The sequence below is a fragment of the Musca autumnalis genome, unplaced genomic scaffold (genome assembly GCF_047663935.1).
Source record: "Musca autumnalis isolate F117 unplaced genomic scaffold, ASM4766393v1 scaffold_3, whole genome shotgun sequence".
Lineage (NCBI taxonomy): Eukaryota > Metazoa > Arthropoda > Insecta > Diptera > Muscidae > Musca > Musca autumnalis.
The window spans coordinates 210,732,673-210,756,473 of NW_027411866.1; the positions used below are offsets into that span (position 1 = coordinate 210,732,673).

The following is a 23,801-nucleotide window of genomic DNA, read 5'->3' on the forward strand; positions in this document are numbered from 1 at the left end:
CAAACATCCTGTAGACCCCCAGTATTATATCAATGAGGCGCATTTTGGTCGTATCAAAGTCTATATACCTGCATTTATAAACCCTCGTTAGCCTTAAGGCTGAGGGTATAAAAATAAGATGTTGTTCTATCTTAAGTATAAGCTGGCATGTGTTATAAACCTCCTCATACACATTAAAAAAACAAACATACATGTAGTTACTGTCGCAAAAATGTCTATAAAAGTAGGCCAAATATGACAAAGAAAACACACATAGAGTTGGTAGGAAAAACGTCATGATGTTTAAAAATCCCCAACTTAACATACGAAGTCAGCTCAAAATATTGTTTCATGATTTGGAACGTTTGATAATGTCATTACACACACCGGCAGTTTATACAGTCCCTAGAGGACAAGGTGATAAGGTAACTAATTCTGACACACACACGCATGCATGCAAAAATATGTCTGGCTGGCAATTGTGCAAGTTTAGCATTATGTTAAGGATAAAATCCTATTAAAATACATGACCAAGGAACAGCGAACAACCACAGACAGGAATATAGATTTTTGTGTGTTGTTGCCAAATTGGAAATAAGACTCTCCCTTTTTTGAGGAATTCATTTCCCTTATTATGTATGCTTGTTATAATTTTAGACAATGGGAACATACAATAGACAGCATAGCCATTAGTATGCGTAAGGGACGGTGACATATCAAATAACTGAATCTCCCACACAAATGAACTTAGCTCATGGTTTTATGTGCCTTTTTTTGATTGTGTGTGTTTTTTGCGCGACAGTTTTGCTCCACTTTTTTAAAGTTTTTTAGATTTTTTTATTATCAATAGTCCCATTTTATCGTGGAGGCATATTATTTTTTATGATGATTACCGAGAGAAATTTAATTTGTTTATTTTGTAATTATTGGTGATTGGTGTTGATGTGGTAGTGAGTGAATGAGGCAGAGATTTTGTTTTATAGCCCATTACACTAAATTACAGACTATTTTTAAAGCAATTTTGATGTTTGTGATAATTTTGTGCCTATTTTATTTCATTGTTATTTGGGTTATTTTTTCGTTAATGATTTGCTATAGTTGAGATTGTTGTAAGTGGCACTAGAAAGTGAAACCTTTTTCAAACAATTTACGATAATTACTCTAACATCAGAGATTATGGTCGGCGGCATAAAAACATAAAAATATATACATATTTTTTATTTTACCTTAAGGAGTCCATAAACATTGTGAAAAGCTGACATGGTAATAATTGAAATTCAGTTAGGCATTATTATTGCTATGTTGTTGTATATATCCGTGGTATATTGTTACAATAGACTTCTGCTTTTGTTGGCATTATTAAATTCTTTATTTGAAATGTAGACTATTAGGTATTTTTAAGGTATCCGCATGTAGGTGCCTTTTAATGTTTTGGGGTTTCCCCATTACTTATTTGCGACTTGGATGTTATGTCTACTCAAGTTTAAGGAGTGGGATTTGTAATATATGTCCTCTACTCACGCATTAACTATTACTATAAATCGTTGTAGGCTTAACTTTTAGATTGTTAACAAGACGAGAAAAAAACGTGTGCAACTTTATAAAGTTTTTATCATTTAATATAAGAGTAGGTTTATTAAAGTGAAGGAAAAGTTCTATGTACGGGAAACTGCTTGGTTTTAAGGAAAAAGCTATGTAGTAAGACTATAGTCTATGTAGGTCTATAGTCGAACGGAGGACCGACCATTTGATACCCTATATCACTATCCCTGGGCACTAGCTTCTAATTTATTTCTTTTCAATGATTCTGACATTTTGATAAAAGATAAAATACCTGAGATGTATAATAACTCGCTCTATGTACTTATTACATTACTTCCGACTGAAACCAAAAGTTCTATATTCGATTCAAATAAAAATTGGGGAATTTTTTTGTCCAAAGCACGAACGCTATTTGTAAAGGCGCCGAAATTGCGTTTCGAGAAAGAGAGAAATAAAAACACGAACGTTTTAATTTTCAAATAATAAAAAGCAGAAGCTTTATTGAGTAAATAAATAAATAATTTTAAAGGGGAAATAGCAAGGCGGATAGATGACCTGTGTTACGGATGGCGATCGAAAACGAAGTGTCAATAATGATGCCGAAAGGTCGCATAGGCGCAAAAACAACACTGGTTAGACAACTCCTAGCTGACATATCAATGTTGTAACAAAAAAGGAGTAGACCGTTTTTTAACGATCATGCAAATTGAACACAATGAATGTAAGGCGAAAAGCGGGCATTTCCAAACAACGCAAATTTAAACTAAATATTAATTCTTACTTAAACACTATTTATTGCTAAGAATCATTCAGACTTTGATATAGCTCCCATATACATTTTCGCCCAATTTTATGTATTTGGTGTATGTCCAATTTTGATAAAATTTGAAATGTGTGACGGAGCTACCATATATATTTTCACCTGATTTCATGATTTTGATGCACCAACATTAATTAAAGCAAGTAAAAAAGTATCAGTCGGCTTTGCCGACAGCGGTATACCCTCAGCCTGTGTGAATTGAAACGTCTGTTTCACATAAACTCTTATGTATTTAGGGGATCTTCAGAATTTTGGGCGTATGAACTTGGCGACCATGATATATCACTAATTTCAGAATAAAATAAAAACAAACTTTTTATAGAAAAAATAAATGTATAAAACATATAAACAGAGTGTTGAATATAAGTAACTTTTTCTTGCCCTAAAGAAGATTATTTTGAAATAAATGAATTGGTTCATATTTTGCAAAAAAAAAAAATCAAAATACTGAAAATCAAGAGGTATGCTTCTTTGTGGGATATAAGAAGACGTGGACCTATACTAATAATTCTCTTCTGGAATATTGTATAAACCCCTGGAAGACTAAATAAAATGTTTTAGCCATTTCGGTGGGATATTGACGTCCGAACCTTCAGAACTTCGAAAATCGTCAATGAAGACTAAATACCAAAATTCCTTTCGGTGGGATATTGAGGCCACAACCTTCAAAGTACCGACAAAATTTTGGGGGAAATTTTTATACCCCAAGCGAAGACTAACTACCAAATTTCAGTCATTTCGGTGGATTATTGTTGCCACAACCTTCAAATTACCGAAAACCGGGAGGTACCGTCCTATGGGGGCTATATGAAGGGGTGGACCTGTGCCGACAAAATTTCTGGGGAAAGTTTTATAATCCCAACGGTGTGATAATGAAGCTAAAACCTTCACCGATATATCCCATTTGCAATGCCAAACATCCTAAGAGTAATAGAAACATACTATTATTTCTATGAAGCACATTTTGTCCGTATGAAAGTGTATATGGCGAATAACAAAATTCCTTTACAATTCCATTTGAAAAAAAAATTAAAATTTTTTTTACGAGCACATCTACGATTTTTGGTACAGAGGTAAAGGAAAAAAATCCGGTTTCAAATCTGCTCGCGTTCACGAAATTGGCCAATGCGCGCAAAAGTTATAGCGGTTTTTATTCTCATATAAAGAAAAAATATTTAAAAATATCTTTTTTGTTGTTATGAGAAAATGTATGCATAAATCGTTAACAGCAGTCCATATCTATTCGTAGATGTTTAAATAGTTATTAAATTTATTATTATTTTCGCGGAAAGTCAACAAATAATAAAAAAATTTTGAAGTAAATCCAAATTATCCTGTCCCAGAATCCGTACAAACCCTCAAAAAATAAATTAAAGAATATATGTGGAATCTAGACAATGCGTAGAAAAATATGATACCAAATTTATAGAGATTGGGTACATAAATTGCATATTATAGCAACAACAAAAGAGAAAAACTTATTGTTGGAAAATATTGTTGCAAATATTTTTTTGGTTTGATTCTAAAAATTAGAAAAAAAATATTTGGGAGTTCTCCAACTATTTTGCTAAAATCCCATAGAATAATGAATGTATACAGTTAAAACTTCATCAAAACATATGGTTTACCATCGCGAGAGTTTAACTGATTACTGTGATAACTTATAAGGGTAGGAAATTAAGAGTAATATTGAAATTACAATCATTCAATTAATATTATAATTAAAAAGCCTGTTATTCGAGAATTAGTTAAAGTCGGTTGATGCGCATCCGTTTTTGGATACAGCGAATAAATCTCTGTCAAAATTTATGCATATTTCGATGTTTCACTCAAGGGCCATTGTGTGCCACCAGTTGCATCATACACTGCAAAAAACCTTAAAGTTGGTAAAAGTCGCGCAATGTGCATACAATTTTGATGCGCATCCGGTTTCTTCAGCGCCTATCAAAAATACGTCCAAATATACCAATTTTAATTAGATTCTTCAAGAACCGCGGATGTGCCTCCACATTGTATTTTTGGTGAAAAACCCATATTACACGCGAATCTCTGTAATTTACGACACGCGTTTTCGCAAATATTATAATCGCGTATAAAGGATTCCATTTACGTAAAAAAAATTTCAAGAAAATCGCGGTTTAGTACGCGGATTTGTCAAAATAATTTTTTGCTGCTTTTCCTATTTTCAGGGTATCTATATCCGCGGTTTTAGTGGATGGATTCGATCGCGGAAGGTCTCATTAGATCCGTCGCGTAAAAAAACTAAATTCACGCGGGGTACAAAGGAAATTGAATGGCAGTTGTAAATTTTAAGCGCAAAAAATAGGTTTTTTAAAAAAAATCACGCATCAAATATTGGCCTTTAGACTCCAATTACTAGGATGCTGTAAGGAGCACACTCATGAGATATGCATTAAACGACGTAGAATCACGAGTTGTATAATCCTAATGTGAGTTATGAATATTATCTTGTTGCGCGTCCGAATTATTAAAACAATTCAAAAAACCCCGAAATTCTGGCTTCAAAATGTCAGCATCAATTTTAGGTGGATGCAGTGGATATATCGAAAAATGATACACTAGTATCATATTGCCCATGAAGTATTCTTTGAGTCTTTCTTTGGGCATATGTCTATAAAATGTAAGGTTAAGCCTAAAATCGGAAGGGAGCATAAAAAAACTTGTTGGCTTCAACCCATTTTTACCTATTTTTCTACATTGATGCCAACACAGCTTCCACGTAAATTAATTTTAATGGTCGACCTTATGGGATTCCTCCTAAAACACTTCAGTTTAAAGAATGTATATCATACTATATAGAATATGTTAACAGTTTGCGAATTCTGAAAGGGTGAAACTCGGATTCATCGATTGTAAAAAAATTTTGTTTTTCGCCATATACCGTCGTTAACATAAATGTTGAGGGTATAATTAGTTCATATATAAGTTCGTCCGATTCCATGTGTATGTACATCTTCCAGAAACATAAAAGGTAACCAATAAATAAATCCACATTTTTACTTCCCCGGATAATAAGCTATGACGTGACGGTGCAGCTAAGTACTTAAACTGCTAGTGGCCATAGAATAACCAGTTATTCTAGTGGTTATTGAATAACAAGTTATTCAGTGCAACATGCCCTTGTTAAAATAATGGGTTAGGAGGGGGTTTCGTAAGTAGTTACGACTACCAAAAAGTGCTCTTAAACCCATTTTTATACCCTCAGCATTGTTTGTTGTTGTAATTACGTCATTAGTGTGCTTGTCCAATTGTATTTGTCTTCTGCGAATGTGCGTCTGTATGTTCGCTGCACAGATTCGAGGTGTTGCCAGATGCTCTGGATAATTCTAGACCAAGGAGATTTTGGGAATACATACGGATTGGAACGGCAACATTGAGTTAGTAGTGTTTTAAGCGTTGAACTGAACAGATCGGTTAAATAATAGCTGCGTGCTAACTAGAGACAAGCTGTGTGCCTAGTAATTAAATTCGGTTCCAAATAAGTGTAATAAAGTAAATAAAGCATTGTAAAAACGTAATCTTAAACGAACCCTGTTTTATTTGGTACAAATCGTACTGAGGAATAAAACAACGTCTACACGGATATTAGTTAAACCTAATTCCGTAACAATATTATTAAAAGAAGTTAGAAAGTATCAGTTAGCTGTGCCGACGGAGATATACCCTCACACAAAGACAATAAGTAAACTCAATACCTATAACGTCTCTATGGTTTTTATACCCTCAGCATTTATGCTAACGAGGGTATATACACTTTTTGGTTTTAGACCGCAAGTATGTTTGGACGAAATCCGTTTCAGACAATTTGGAGTCGATTTAGCAATGTCCGTCCGTCTGTCTGTCTGGCTGGCTGGTGCGTACAATAACTCTCGAACGGATGAACCGATTGGGTCCGAAATTTGCCTTTCGTAATATTTTGGCCAAACTTAGTTTAAGTTCGAAGATGGGTTATATCGGTCCACTCCTTCCCACAAAAGTTCGGAAATGTTTGGAAAATTTTTACACACTATAACTCTTAAAGAGAGTAACTGACTTGGTTCATACTTTGCACATCGTGAAATTTCTACCAGACTTAGATGAGGTCCTAGTATGGACTCAATCGGTCCACTCCTTCGGGTACCTCCCCTACGAAACTTCGGAAAAGTTCAGTTTAGGACCTGTTCTCGAATCTCTTTGATTTTTGTTGTAGCAACTTGTATTCACTGCCCCGCTTACGAAGGTACATGTCTCATTAGGGGAAAGTCCATACTTCCTGAGAATATAGCCCGAAAAATGCAAAAAAAAAACCCTATGACACCGTGTGTAGTAGTTGGAACGCAAGATAACTCTCGAACGGATCAACCGATTTGTCCAAACATAGTTTAAGTTCGAACATAAGCCATATCGGTCCACTCCTTCAGGTACCTTCCCCACAAAAGTTGAAAAATGTTCGGAAAAATGTTTCGCACGATAACTCTTGAAGGGAGTGACCGATTTAATCCATACTTTACACATCCTAATATATCTACCAGATATATACCAGTTCTAATATGGACTATGTTTGTCCACTCCTTCGGGTACCTATCACACAAAATTACGGATAAGTTCACTTTAAGATCTGCTCTCGAATCACTTTCTTCCACTTCCTCATATTTTGTGATACTTTCAGTTCGAAGATAGGTAATACCGGTCCACAACTTCCGGTACTTCCCCCGAATATTTAAAAAATATCACTTAAATGGTATGCACACGATATCTCTTGAACAAATTTGGTCCAAACTTTGGATCTCCTAATATTTTGTCCAAATTTGGTTTAACTTCAAAAATGGGTATCTCCTCCACAAAAGTTCAACATTTGTGTCTAAGTGCAGTTTAATGTCTGTTCGAAGATCCTTTGGAAATGTATACCGATGCTGTTCGTTGTTGTCCTGCTTAGAGTGGTATTATGTTTTCCGTGGACAAGTCCATGCTTCCTGGCATACTGGTCCATAAGTTATACGATGACCCACTAAAAAAGGCTAGTGGGCGCCATATCTATCGAAAAGATATGACTCCCAAAATAAGATCCACTTCCATACTGGACTATGTCGGTCCATTCCTTTAAGTACCTCCTCTGCAACACTTTTGAACTTTAATCCTAATCCATATTTTCGTCGGCTAGTTCAAATGTCCGAAAAAGGCCACAAAATAATGAAAAGACCATAAATACATTGGATCTGACCGTAGATGAAAGTTTCAATTCACATAGGCTGAGGGTATATCTCTGTCGGCAAACTTGTTGTGACTGATACTTTTTTACTTGTTTCTTAATGATTTCTTTTTCTGGGTACTTATAATTACCCACGTATAGAACAATTTTGAATTATACCATGCAAATAGTAACAAATACAATTTAAGTATCTGTGTCCTCTAGTGGTACCTTCCAGCGTAACTTCCGCTTTCCATATTGCGATACCGTTAATTACAATAAGCAAGAGCTCTGTGAAGTAAAAAAAAAACAAAAATTATACAGGATTGCTTCGAAAATATCGAGTGGTATTTGGGTTCTTTAAGTTCACAGATTCCCTTGAACCTGCTCGCTTTTTTTTTTTTGCAACTCCATATAAGATTGTTATAGTACTTTTTGGAAGTCGTATCTATTTACAAAACCCCATGCTTACCCATTATTTTAACGAGGGCATGTCGCACTGAATAACTAGTTATTGTATGGCCACTAGAAGTTGAGAAATAAGCTAAATAAAAAATTATTAATTATATTCTTTCTCATGATGGAATCTCTCAAATAAAACGCTTGCATTTAAATAAAAAATGGTGGCAAAATGAACCACCAACGGACACCAAAGCAAGGTAAATAAAACACTGTAAAAACATTCTAAATATAGAACACTTTAGAAAAGTTGAGGTGTAATTTGTTTTCTTTTTACATCACTTCATATTTTTATTTTATCTTATTTTGCTCTATGCTGGATTTGATCCGGATCTGAATTTTTGCTGAGTACAAAAAAATTCCTGGAGATATTTTAAAGCAGTGTTAAACTCCCTTTAGACCCTCATAATATTCTCTGCCGAACAGACAAACAAACAAATAAAAGGTATAACCTAATCCTGTATGTACATCTTTTACAAAAACATTCTGAAAGTTAGCTTATAAAACAACAAAATTATTAATGCGAAATTACCATTCATTCAATATTTACCAATCACCAATACGCATGCTATATGAATATGTTTTGCGTGTTAACTATAACTTTAAACCAAATTTTCCACTTCAATGTTTGTTACCAAATATTTTTTTCCAATTTATGAGGATTGATTTTGCCACGATTTTTTGTTTGATATATTCAACACTTCGCAAAGGTGTTGCCCTTAAATGCACACACTTTCGGTTTCATTGTTTTCTGTCACACCTGTCAATATGAACGAATGAATTTCACACTAATTTACATTGAATTATACAACGTAATAAATTATTAATATAAGAACTGTGTTAGGGCAATAAAACAAATGCTATAAATTTGATTTCATTTCCAAAAAAGTTTTCGTTTCATTTCTCCGCCAAACATTCATCAAAAAGATATGGAATACGTTACGGCTTCCATTGTTTAGTTTAAATAATAAACTTTTTTGTGTTGTTTTGTTTCTGATGATTTAACTTTTTGTTTAACTTCTTTCCCTAGCTTTTATTTTGGCTAACAAGGTTTTGATTTCTGTCTGACAGGAAATCCCCCTCCTAACTCCCTTTGTATTGCTTTCGTCACTATTTAAGGCGTGTTGCACTGCATATCCTGCCGAATAACAAAACCACTAAATACACAAACGGAAAATTAACAAACTTTGTTCGTTTTCTGTTTAAACGGCAAACCGAAATTCATGATGATTTTTGCTTTGCTGTCTGCAACTTTCCCCTTTCTAATATCCCCTTTACTATTTTACACTTCCTCGGCAAAAAGAGCTATTCGTTTAACACGTAAAAATGTAGGTTAACTATTAACATAAAACAACAACACCGAAGCTATTGATTTTTGTTGCTTTATTTTGGTTTATAGCCTTATTGACACTCTTCCCTTTCAGCACAGCAGGAATTCTCAAGTCATTGGTTCGAATTTTATTCATAATCCCTGCTGATATTGAAACAGTATGGATTTAACTAAATTGCTCGCAAATAACAAGAAGCGTTAAGGACATATTTAGCTTCAAATGAGAAGAAAAACTTTACGCCGCAGGTGGGAACAACAATCTCAAGAAATAGACGTTGGTATTGCCATAGACTAATAGAAAGAAATCCCCTCACCTAAATTCTCTCACTGAGTGTGAATCACGGTGGAATAATAAGGTGTAACGTCAAAAACAGCTGATCTTCATACCATGAAGGGCTATATGAAGACGTGGTCCTATACCGACAAATTTCAGATGGAAAGTTTTATACCTCCAAGGAAGACTTAATACCCAATTTCAGCCATTTCGGAGGAATATTGAGGCCACAACCTTTAAAATATTCGGAGGTACCGTTCTATGGGGGCAATATGAAGACGTGGACCACCTATATCGAGAAATTTCAGAGGAAAGTTGTATACCCCCAAGTAAGACTTAATACGAAATTTTAGCCATTTAGGAGGGATATTGAGATCACAACCTTCAAAATACCAGAAATCCGAAGGTACCGTTCTGTGGGGGCTATATGAAGACGTGAACCTATACCGAGAAATTTCAGGTGAAAAGTTTTATACCCCCAACGAAGACTTAATACCAAATTTCATTTCGGTAGGATATTGAGGCTACAACTTTCAAAATACCGAAAATCGGGAGGTACCGTTCTATGAGGGCTATATGAAGACGTGGACCCATGCGGACAAATTTCAGGTGTAAAGTTTCATACCCCTAACGAAGGCTAAATACCACATTTTTTCTGGATTCCACAAACGACTGGCGTCTGCACATATAGTTGCTTATCTAACGTTTCAAACACGACTGGAGGGTAGTCTTCTCTATAACCTGGAACAAGCTTGTCAAGTGCGCAATGACTGCTCGGTCGCACGGCCTGTTCTGATTATACTGATATGTGAGGATATGGCGGGTAATGCTGTTGTAGTACTATGCCTCTATGTTGTTGTAAGAGTAGTGCTTCTAGAATCTTTGCCACTGGTGACAAGGGGTGACCGGCCTGTACCATTCCCCTCTGCTCGCATCCTTGCCAGGCTTCAGTAGCGGGACCATCCTGCCAATTTTCCAGGCTTCAAGTACAATACTGGTGGCTAACGATAGGTTGGGGACATTTGTTAAATACTCAAATCTGGGTTCATCCATTCGCTTAAGCATTAGCATTGTGTTGGCAACTACTTGGGTGTGGGATGTTTTTTCTCTCAAACTACAACGTCTGTCTTTTTGCAGGTATCCAAAAGCTAGGTTGTTCTATGCTCTTCAATGCAGCTAATATAAATCTTTCGAACACCTTCAAGCACATAGGGACAAGTGCAATTGATCACATCAATGGGCAGACTAGGCAGCAGAATATATGGAAAGAATCCGACGACCCACTCTTTCTTTGGTATAATTGGGATTGTTGTTGGGAAAATTGGAATGAATGCACCTTGATGCGGGAAGAGGTTTGCCACTGACGCTGGATATGAAGCGTAAATTTAATTGGATTTGCTATCCCATAGAGCTTAGTGAAATCCGCTGGGATTTTTTTTGCATGGAAGATAAACTCTGTTAATTTTTATTTTATTTTATTTTTTTTTCGGCTTTGTGCCGTTTTTTGGACTTCCCACGATGTTTAGCATGGTAAGCGTAGATGGGTAGTTAGACGCCTTCGGGCAAAAAATTGCAGGTGGTTTGTATACGTCTGGGTAACGTAGGGGATGAAAGATACCAAGGAACGGTCCTGACCGGCTTTAACGTGGCAAAGTGCAGGATTTATCTTGGTCCCTCTTTCATCTCAAGTGGACACTGACCTCCCCGTGGTGTCACCTGGGGTAGCTGCCTTTAATACCCGTTAAAGGTAGTGAGGTAAAATGTGCCGCGCGTTTACCAAACTTGGGTTTAGCCCGCCAACGTTTTAAGGACCATGATCTGCGAATCTGCACCTGAAATGTTCGCACTATTTATAGAGATGGCAGATGTACATGAAAAGTACAAAACCGACATTACTGCCACACAGGAAATACGATGGAACGGGAAAGACGTGACAACAACACCTAAAGGTGACGCACTGTATTATATCTGCAATGACATAAAGCATGAGTTTGGTTGCGGATTTGTAGTTAGTCGGAGGTTAAAACACCTGGTCTCCAGCTTCACACCAGTGAATGAAAGACTTGCTACAATTCGAATAAAAACAAAATTCATCAACATCAGCTTTATTTGCGCTCATGTTCCCACTAAAGACAAAGACGAACATACCAAAGATATATTTTATGAGCGCTTGGAAGAAACATTTGACCGTTGTCCTGCCCATGACATTAAAATTATTCTAGGCGATTTTAATGCCAAAATTGGAAAGGAAAATATCTTTGGCCCAACAGTCGGAAAATTCAGTCTCCACAGTGAAACATCTGACAATGGTATGAGGCTGATAGATTTCGCAGCGGCAAAAAACATGGTAGTTAGCAGCACCAGATTTCAACATCTCGACATCCATAAGGCCACCTGGCTATCTCCAGATCAGAAAACAAGAAATCAAATTGATCACGTTGTGGTAGATGGAAGACATTCATCGATCGTGTTGGATGTGCGTTCGTTCCGAGAAGCAAACATAGACTCGGACCACTACCTTGTTGCAGCAAAGGTACAAACCCAGCAAACCAAATGTCGGATGTTCGACATATCGGAACAATTTCGGAAGAAAAATCGTTCAGATTTCGTATCGATTTCTATAAGATTTTTCGTAGGGGAATTCGTTCATATTTCGTTCCGATTTCGGAGAAATTGTCGGAAGTAAATTTCCCTTCGAATTTGCTAATGTTTTTCTTCCGATTTCGTTACGAATTCGGATCGATATGTCGGAAACAAATTTCCCTTCGCACAACAACCACCTTTTGTATATATCTAACAAGCAACATTTTAGTTTGTTGTCGAAAAACAAAATGGTTGGTTATAAAATTCGAATATACATTTTTTAAATATTTTAAATATAAATGCAACATATAATAATTCAAGCTAGTGCTGATAGACTCAATATATTCGTACACAAAGTTTACATTGTTCTACTATAACTACAAAATGATAATAACAGTGAAAATCATTAGATATCTTTGAAATTATAATCTTCCAATAAAAAACATAACAAAGAAAATTTATCAATAAAAAAGATGCATCAGAGAAAAATTTGTTCCTTTGATAATCATACGAAATTATTCCAAAATCGTTCAGAAATCTTTACAAAAGTTCGGAAGGTACCTCAGATTTTCATACGACATTATTCGGAAATCGTTCAGAAATCTGTACGAAAATTCGGAGGAAAAAATTCGAATTCCGAATTTCCCAAGGATTTTCTTCCGATTTCGTTGCGAATTCTGACCGAAATCGATCCGATTTCGCTCCGACATTTCGTTCCGAAATTATGTCAACCACTTCATACAACTTTCGTTAAGATATCGTTACGATTTCGGATCAGATATCGGACGTTACGTCCGAAATTTGTTCCGATTTCGTTACGATATCGGTACGATTGGCTTGCTGGGAAGGAACGTAGCAAACAAAGTACGAACAGACACAACACGAAAGTTAGACATCGGTAAGCTGAATCACAACAGATAGCTACAGCATATTCCACTCAACTAGCCCAATTGCTTAGTCAAAGCACTCCTCATCCCGATAATATATCAGTGCAATGGTAAAGTATTGCCCACTCCATGCAAACAGCCGTAAAATCAATACTTGTATACCAGAGACCAGGAGTGTCGTGCTGCTACCGAAGAGAAAAATGCGGCATATAGGGCTACTTTACAATCCGTAGCAACGCGTAGCGCACGAGCGGGATATCGGGAGAAAAGGAGAGGATGTGGAAAAGCGGGAGTGTGAAAAAATAGAGATGTATAGGAACCAGAATGAATTCCGAAAATTCTACCAAAGAGTCAATCATCAAACTGATGGCTTTGATACAGGCACATCCTCCTGTAGAGACCAACAAGGTAATTTGGTAACTGATACAGATAGTGTGCTCAGGATATCGAAAGAACATTTTTTCAAAACTGTTGGTATCCAATAGCAGCGAAGACGACGAAGATACCACGGACCCAATCCCAGAAGATGGTATTGGATGTATACCGCCCAACCGAGATAAGGTAAAGACAGCAATAAATCGGCTGAAGAATAATAAGGCAGCAGCAGCCGATGGCTTGCCAGCCGAGCTGTTCAAAACCGGAGGCGATACGCTGATATGGTGTATTCATCAGCTAGTTAGCACCATCTGGCAGGAAGAACGAGTACCCGACGATTGGAACCTGAGTATTCTGTACCCCGTCCACAATAAAGGAGATAAGCTTGTTTGCTCTAACTATAGTGGCATAAGTCTGCTCCCTATTGCCTACAAGATCGTGTCAGGGATATTGTGCGAACGACTAAATCCCATGGTCAACGAGATAATTGGACCATACCAATGCGGCTTTAGACCTGGCAAGTCCACCATTGACCAGATATTTACCTTGCGGTAAATCCTGGAGAAGGCCCAAGAGATGCAGATCGACACCTACCACCTTTTGGTCGATTATAAAGCAGCCTTCGACAGCCCGCTGCGTTCAAAGGTATTCCAAGCCATGTCTGAATTTGGTATCCCGGCAAAGCTCTTTCGGCTTTGTAAAATGACTTTAACTGACACGAGATCCTCAGTTAAAATTGGAAAGAACCGCTCCGAAGAGTTTTGTACCAAAAGAGGTTTCAGGCAAAGAGACAGCCTTTCGTGTAATCTCGTCAACATCCTGATGGAAAAGGTTATACGAGATGCAAACGTCAAAAGAAGTGACACAATCTACACCAATAGCCACATGTTACTTGCTTATGCTGATCATGATCATCATGGGCCGATCAGTAAAAGAAGTAACCCATACCTTTATGCAGGTCGAAGAAGAATCTGCTAAAGTGGGTGTGGCGGTAAGCGGTAGGAAGGAATACCAAGTGTCGACGCGCAATGCGTCCATTGAGATCGGACCAACTGTTGAAGTTGGTTCCTATAATTTTGAGGTAGTAAAAGACTTCGTCTACCTCGGCACCTCCGTAAACACAACAAACGACATTAGTTGTGAAATAAAAATAAGAATTGTATTGGCCAACAGATGCTACTTTGGTTTAAGTAAGCAGTTTAAAACACAAAGCCACATCTCGTCAAACAAAAATAACGCTCTACAAAACGCTGATACTACCCGTGCTAATGTATGGCTCCGAAGCATGGGTACTTGCTCAAGCACACATGGCAGAGAGAGAAAAATTCTTCGAAAGATCTACGGACCAATATGCGTTCACGGTGAATATCGACTTCGCATGAACCACGAGCTGTATCTGCTATACAACGACATCAGTATAGTTAAACGTATCGAGATTCAGCGATTGCGTTGGCTAGGCCATATCATAAAAATGGGCGAAGATGAACCCGCTAAAAAGGCGTATAAATACGAACCGCTTGGCGGTGCACGCAGAACTGGCAGGCCAACGAATAGATGGGGCAAACAAGTGGATGAAGAGATGAAAAGGCGCGGTATTCCAGAGTGCGAAGCAACAAATAGAGAGAATTGGAGATCTTTTCTTAGTTCGGCCTATGGAACAAATGTTCTGTAATGGGCCAGCTAAGTAAGTGAGTATGTTGTATACGTCTGTGATGTGCAAGCCGTGGATCAGTAGTGTGATTATAGATATATGTCTTATCTCATCGTCAGAGATTTTTGTGGAGTTGTCGTTCTGTTTAATAAAAAAAAAACTTAAACTCTTTGGCTTCCGATTCACTGTAGTTAACTTAGCCTTACCCAGGATATGTCACTTAGAGGCGAACTACTGTGATATGCTAAAAAATTGCTTGTTTAAAGGAAAAAAGTTTTTAATTTAGTCCTCTCAACAATTTAAACTACACAAGCTTGTAAATGAACCCGCCAAGTAATGTAGAACACGTGGAGATTGTCATTGTTTTAAATACTTTCGCAAAAATGTTGCGTGTCAGGAATAATTCCATAGCATCTAACTAGCTTTGCAATGTCATGTAATTGTTGTACTTGTTGTTGTAATTGTTGTAAGTAAACTTAAGTTAACATGGTAAACTGTAGATTGCCTGATTAAGGTTAGGTTTGTTGGTGCTAACAAGGTGATGTTAGATAATGAATGAAAGATTATAAGCCAGCAACAACTATGACATTGTTACGATAACAAATCCTACGGTTAACAAATCTTGACAAGGATGTGACAACCTGTGGGCGGGGTATATACTTTTTGATGTTGTTGACAAGCAGTCCAGTTATTCTGAGTAGAAATTAAGATACGGTAAGTGCGGTTGTTTGTATGATAATAAGATACACGGATTGTAGAAATGATGACGTTTGCAGAGAGAACACACCAGACAGAAAACAGTTTAATAAAATAAGAAACTACATACATATGCAAATAATTGAAATGTTTTCCTTCAAAACAATATATTTTCGTTGGGAAAGTATATAGTTTTCATTATTATTTTCTACTTAGCATTCCAGCAAAGCGAATTAACATTTATATTAATGAAAAGATCCATCCTAACTAGCTTTTCTACATTGATGGCAAAATAAATGTAATTAATTCCCAATATTTATTTATTGCCAATTTGAAAGGCGTTACAAAAAACCTGCAACGAGACTGATTTATTTGCCATAGATTAGCAATTCGTAATGCCGTGATAATAATCACAAAGAAATAATACTTTATGTTATTTAACCCTCCACAAACATATCTTCTAACAATGCTCAACACCCTCCCCTCTTAATGTTTATGTTTATTACAGCCGCTCAATAACTTTGGGTCCTCCTTTTTCCTTTTTTCATGGTAGATACAGTAACATGCTACACTTATGATTTGCCTTGAAAACTTGGCACATAAACGAACCCATAAATTCCCATAAAAACATAGATTAAGAAATCTGTTCAATGTTGACTTTTTTTATTTCTTTGGGAGTAGTAAAATAAGGCAATAAAGGAGACATTTTGGTAAAAAGTGTATATTTATTTGTTTTAAATCAATTTGTATTTTTTTATTTTCACCAAAACTTAAGGGACACTATTTTCTCTTTGTTGAGAGGATAGGTGATAATTGCTTAAATTGTCCATAAAGTTTTTTTATAGGCCTAATGAGATATGGTTAACATATGGCAGGCGTTTTATTTTTAAGTACTTTTTTAGTATTTTTTTAAGAAATTGCCATTATATTTTAAATGGCTATAAGATGTTTTATAGCCTTAATAAACAATAGTTAAAATGTTTTGCAGTAAATAAATAGTGCATATAATGGGCATTAATAATTACTAGACGTTTTTAAAAGCAGTTTGTGAGGTATATTTAGAACCCAAAAGGAAAATGTTTTCGCCGTTGGCCAAGTGGTGACTTCTAATTGTCATTCAGTAATGCTTGAGGAAACACAAGAAAACCCATAACTTAATGAGGTTATACAAAGAGCCCTTTTTGATGTGCTAGCACACACATTCATTAATATAAGTGAGTTTATTTTTAGATGCTTTTATTCCGTTTCTTAACATTTGGCTGCCCACTCACCAACAAGCAGAGTGGCGCAGTGGAAGCGTGCTGGGCCCATAACCCAGAGGTCCGAGGATCGAAACCTTGCTCTGCTATCACACGTAGGACTGCGGGATATTCTTCAACACAATATCCCTGCTTTCACAAATTTTGCGGGTTTTTAATAATTAATATAATTTATAAAAAACATAAAAATTAATTGTTAATAATAAAAATTGTTTACATGTAAATACAAAAACTTAATCCACATTGAAACCGAGTATCGTTAATAAAGTTCATCCTTGTCTTTCTCCACCGGTTGTAACAGGCGCTCTTCTGAGGTCTCCTTCTTGCACCACTCTAGAAGTCGTACTATTACAGCTGTTTTCTATAAATGTCACTTTTTTCTTAGGCAATCCTTATAATAAAATTCTATGCGGGTTTATTGGCAGCAATCGCCTAGTCTAGTTAGTATGATTTTTTTGAATATTTGTAGTACTGATGACAGTAAGGATTTGACTCTCCAGTTGCCACACTTTGTTTTCACAATTGATTATTTTTTCAATCGCGTGGAATATTTTCACCTTCCCATATCTCGCTGAATAGTAGGTGCAGTTCAAAAACTAATTTGCTGCTTTTTTAAATATTATAGCTTCATTTATTTCAGCAAATTAAGTATTTTCTGATTTACCGTGCATTCCTGGGATGTATTTTCGAAATATGGATGTTTTTTTTTAATATATTTCCAAATCTTTTATTTGCCTTGCGATTAAATATATTTTTACATTATTCTTTTCACACTGTAGTGAGTGCTTGCGTATTCTTTAGAAACATGAAAGAAAATTGTGTTTTTATTTTTATTTACATTCTCCCATTCTGTCTATACATAACATTTAAGTTCTTTCTGTTATCAGTTCTGCTTTAATTTGGCGAAAACTATCGCGGTTAGTGTGTCCCAAAGATTTTCAACGGGTTTGAGGTCGCGTCTTACTGCTAGTTACACCAATAACGGTATATTTCGTGCCTTGAAAAGTCGACCAACGTGAATCGAGGTATTAACTTGCTGGAAATCCAATTATCTCATGGTTGCCCAGCAATTAATTTGTTCCCTAACAACTCGACATATATTTCTGCATTCATTAATTCAACTTTCCTCGATGTCGAAATGAAGCCCATACCACCACTATTTCGTTTGTAGCACGATTGACGAAGATGTCGCAAATCCTCCAGTGATTATTACCATAGCGCACATAGGTTTCAATCAGGAAATTTTTGGCCAAACCCCTACTTTTGAAGTTTCGAAATTTTAATTTTTTTGCACAGAATATAAAAAACACATCAGGTCATCTGAAAATAATTAGTTTTTGTAATTACCGATAGATGCCGTTAGTTGGCACATTGTCAAAGTTGGCACTTAATTGTAAAAAAAATGTGTTGTAAAATAGACTATTTGTGTTGTGTCGCTGCATAAATATAGAGAAGTGAGACCAAAGTTATAAAGAATCGGGAAGCTTGCGGTGAGTACTTTCATAATATTAAAAAGAACTAAAAATGTTGTAAAATTAGAGTAATAAAATCCCTGTTTGTATGTACATATATTGAAGATTATTTTTTACAAATATTTTTAAAATATATTTAAACTTTTAAAAAAATGTTCAAGTTTGTCCACCTCCAAATTGATTTTGGAAGATTGAACAAAAAATGGGAAGAAAGTCATAGATTCATTAAGAAATTTGAAGATCAAAATTCACAGTGGCTTGCCTCTGAAATAATATTCAAAAAATATAAAACAGAATGCAAAAGACCAAGTTGCTCCCAAACAGGACGCCCGCGTGTCTTGTTTTCAGAAATGTCTACTCGAAGTAAGAGAAGGGAACCGCACAAACTTTCCACCTCAAAATATCACGAAACTAATTTACTAGTGAAAGCAGATTGTGTTTCTGCTAAGAAAACGGGGAAAACAGATCTGGCTTATGTTCTCAAAGAAACGACGGAAAGTCCTACGAGACCTTCAAAGATAAGGAAGCTGTACGCTAATTCAACTGTCCCTGTTAAACTTTCTGCAGCCGAAGCACTTGCATATTTTCCATAAAAAAAAAATTTTCAAAACGTCAGTACTGTAATATTCGCTTGGAAACTAAGGAAAGAAATTGTGATATATTCCCATCTTATAAACGTCTGCTTGCAGAGAAAAACTTATCCAGACCCAGTAATGTACATATTTGTGAAAATGTGTCCGAAGTTCCTTTACAAAATCTATTAGATCATACTGCAGCAAGAATAGTTGCAATGTAAAAGGATGTGATTTTAGTTGCAATAAATACCGATAAGTGCAAGTCAATTTCTGCAGAGTTAATATTGAACTATGGGTTTGATATTAGTACTGGGCGAGCTCAGTATAAACAAACACAAACGATTCAAGTATTTTGGCAACAACTCTTATACCACATGGTCAAATATTACACCTGAATCTACACGATTTAGTAGACCCATAAAACTGGAATTTGTGAAAGAAACAAGAGAAGTTATTTTAAAGGAAAATTCACTTTTGAACGTAGAAATGGAAAAGTTGACGCAAGTGTCTTTTCAAATCGAAGGATCAATGACAATCGAAATGAAATATCGATTATTTCTTACAAATTTGAAAAGTACTGCTTCGAAACAGCAAAGTATACTCAGGATCATTATCCTTGGGTGGCGATGACACCGACTTTGCATAAAGTTTTGATCCATTCTAAGCAAATAATGCAGAATTTGGTACTTCGAGTTGGATGCTTTGGAGAAGATGCTGCCGAATACAGAAACAAAATATATAAAAATTATAGATTGTTTCACGCCAGGAAGAATAGTCGTGTCAATAATCTCTCTGACGTGTTCAACAGAGCACTAGATACACCAGATCCTCTTGTGTCATCTTTACGCCTAAAAACGCGGTTAGCTGACAGAAGGCGTTTAAACCTTCCATCTGAAGTCATGGAAACGTTAGTTTGTGAGTTAAAACCGAGTGAGCTAAGGCTTCAAAATGATGAAACCACAGATGAAGAATTTGAAGAAGAATTTTGGGATGAAAATTTAGTTCTACATAACGAGCTACTTCTATTCAACGCATAATTGATTTAAAACTGCAATTGAATATTTTTTACTGAATTTTATTTATGTTCAAATAGATTAAAATATTACATTTTATAATATGATAGTAGCGAATTGCACTTTAAAGTGGCAGAAACAGTTTTTTTTTTTTGCTTTAAGTTCGCTTAAATAGTTTTGGCTTTGGCTTTCTTGATTGAGACCATAGTGCATCGGTTTCATCCAAATTAAATTTTTTTCATTGCCTAATAAACATTTTTCAAGTCTTTTTTCTAAAATTTGTGTTTCAACAAATTCTTTCATTTTTGTGTCGCAGGGATGGTTTACGAGTATTTTTCTCATTGCATACTTTAATAATTATTGATATCTAGGCCCAATTCTACCTTTATTTGGGTAATCCTTATTACAAAAGTCTATTCAATAAGTATTTTCTTTTTAAGACATTAAACAATGCAACGAAAATTATCTAGGCCCAATTCTAACTATATTTGGGTAATCCTTACATATTTTAATAATTATTGATGTCTAGGCCCAATTCTACCTTTATTTGCCTGCAACTCCTGTTTTCAGTGCTTGCTAAGTCTACTATAGGAATGCTTTCACTACAATTTTTAAATACATTTTTTTTCAAATATCCTTAAAATGGAATATACTGGTTCAAATTCCATAACTTTCTATGATTATATTCACATTTTGTAGTTTTCTAAAATCATTTTGACTTTTATTCTTTGCCTTAATTTAAAATATTTATTTAGGTTTCATATTCCATCGGCTGGCACGACATCATTTAATTCGCATTAAATTACCAAAAATAAAATTCATTTTTAACAAACAACACACACACACGGCCGCATTATATTGAAGCTGGTTCCCCGCAACAAAAATGTCATTACAACTTGTTCGATGGTTTTTCCATCAAACAAATCGTATTCAACATAAGGCCGCACACACAACTTGTTCACTCGCTAACAGCCAAACACGAGTACTTTAGTTGATCGCCCAAAAACGCCCATTGCCTTAGCATTCTAGCACGCACACACATTCACTGGTATGAGTGAATCTATTTTTAGATTCTGTTATTTCGTTTCTTAGCATTTGGCTGGCATTTCAACAACAAGCAGAGTGGCGCAGTGGAAGCGTGCTGGGCCCATAACCCAGAGGTCCGAGGATCGAAACCTTGCTCTGCTATCACACGTAGGACCGTGGGATATTCTTCAACACAATATCCCTACTTTCACAAATTTTGAATTTTTTTATATTCATTATTTATTACAATTAAAAACAATAATTAAAAAAATAAATGCACATATTTCATATGACAAATAATAAAACTAAGGAAGAAAATAATTGTTTTGAAGATAAAAATGAATATACGTACTTAAGGATAATTCTTAAAATACTAAAACTTTTAATGGCTCAATAATGGCTATCACACGTTGGACTGGGGGATATTCTTCAACACAATTTCCTTACATTCACAATTTTTTTTGCTTTTATCATGAACACTACACAATTGGTCTGTTCCAGTACTGCAAAAATCTACTAATTTTTACTATTTTCTTCGATAACATAAAGGAAAAAATGTTATCGTAGTAAAAAGTAGTAGCTTCTTGCAGGTTCTGGAACAGAGCAAATATTTTGTATATATGTATGTATACTGAAAATTATTTGTGTAATAAAATTAATTAAGGCAATGGATGATTTGAAGACGAAAATAATTGTATATTTATTATATGCTTATATAAAATGTTCATGTTTTAAACATGGAAAAACAATATTATATTTCTCTTTTTATAAAAAAAATTAATAATAGAATATAAATAATTTTTTTTATTTAGCCGATAGCCTTAGATGCTAGTGCTATTTTTTATATAATTTTATTGTAATTTTTTATTATAATAAATATTTGAAATAAATAAATAAAATAATTTTTTTTAGAAAATGTATGTAAACTTGTTAAAATCACATACATTTCTTATAAGTAAAACCGACTGCAATCTCCCTTCTTCTCATTGCTAGAAATTTGAATTAGTCACTTTCCCCAAATAACGGTTTATAAAAATATTTTTAAATTATTGGACATCCCCACACTTTTGTCGCACGCATTTCATTTTTAGTGCATCGCATATCGCGCCCCCCTTATTTCATGTTTTGGCATTCCAACATAAATCAAATGGAAATTCCATGTTGTAGAGTTTATTTTATTCAAAGAAAGAATGGAAATAGCCTTTCCACAGCTTTGTAAGTGGATTGCTTTAAATGTCAGTCTTGTTAATTTTAAAATAATGCACAAAGAATAACAAAAATGCCGCATTTTATTATTTTTGTTTCTGTTTTTCTTTGTTGTTTTGCTTCCAGGTTGATAAACAATGACAGTCGGCAGCAGTCTTGTTGTTCACAAGAAATTGGGTTAAGTGGTCCAAAATAGCACTTTCATTAAGAAAATGTTATGCATTTTCGTTTTTCTTAAATAAAATGCGATTTTCCGTAAAATGTGAAAGACAGGCGAATGTCGTATAAAATAAAAAATGCAATGATAATAAAATAAAAATATAATATTGAAATAAATTTTGTTTTATTTTATAGGAAAAAATCATTAATTGTTATGAAGAGAAAACATTAGGTTATCGTAAAATGTTAAGTATCTTAAGAAGACCTACTACTTGTGGTAATGTTTTATTACGATAATGTTTGATTGTGGTAATGTTTTTTCACTCAAGACACAGAATTACTACAAATACAGTGAGTGTCAAAAATATTCGGTTTTAAATGTCACCAACAATAACACCTCAGTATTTTAGAAGCCCATACCCAATATTCAAAAAACCAAATACTTAAAAAAATGTTGGTCCTGTGGCAATTAAAAAATGTATTTAACATGGATCCATGGCAACCCTATAAGCGAGAATAACAAGGAAGAAGTTGTTAACCCTGTTTTCAATGCGTCAAAAATATTCGGTTTTTGTAACTTTTGTTAAATATTTTGGCAAAAACAGGTCATTATCGAACTTTTTCTGCAATATTAGTATACATTTTAATAATTGCGAACAGAATCTTTGTTCCTGTGTGCACAAATATCATATTTCTTAGCAAATTATCAAAATTTAGGGCTAAGAAAAAACGCTATCCTAGAAAAGAGAAAACTGTTTATATTTTATTATAAAAACGGCAGAAATAAGGGGAATTTTTGCTTATTTTTGAATATTTAGTCGAATATAGTTTAAATAATTTGCAAAAGTCACGAAAACACAGAAATAATAGATTTCGTGAAACACATAAGCCAGCCAAACCAAGGTCTGGGAGGGAAGGTAGAGGAATCTCCTGAAAAATTACGGCTAAACCGCCCTTAATTTTCTTGAAATTAGTCACCGAGCCCTAAATGACTTTCAGAAGATAGCAAATATGTACTTACTTTCCAAAAAAATTGTAAGGATAAAGTCTTTCGTGGCCTTGCAACACATTATAAGTCATTAATAAATAGATGTCTCCTAGAAGCTCCTTTGTACTTTTTGTGTTGGAGTACACAGAAAGGCCGGAAACTTGGTGGTATACTGATTTTACTGCTTAGACATTCAAAACTAACTCCTTTCACCAAGTTTCTGATGTACATCAAGTTTTGAAGGTACATCAAGGCGAAATTTATACTTGATTATTGGTTATGTAAGTAAGCCGATGGTGTGTGATCTCTTACAAGGCCA

The 23,801-nt window shown here is 35.1% G+C and overlaps 1 protein-coding gene and 2 non-coding genes across 4 annotated transcripts in view; all 3 read left to right on the forward strand.

The window, feature by feature from the left end:
* LOC141397043 (TWiK family of potassium channels protein 7) overlaps positions 1-23,801 on the forward strand; it is a 234,131-nt gene that overhangs the window by 169,820 nt on the left and 40,510 nt on the right. The gene's annotated exons all lie outside the window — the stretch shown is intronic.
* On the forward strand, positions 17,061-17,132 carry TRNAM-CAU (transfer RNA methionine (anticodon CAU)). Its single transcript has one exon. It is a non-coding gene; the product is annotated as a tRNA-Met (tRNA).
* On the forward strand, positions 21,220-21,291 carry TRNAM-CAU (transfer RNA methionine (anticodon CAU)). Its single transcript has one exon. It is a non-coding gene; the product is annotated as a tRNA-Met (tRNA).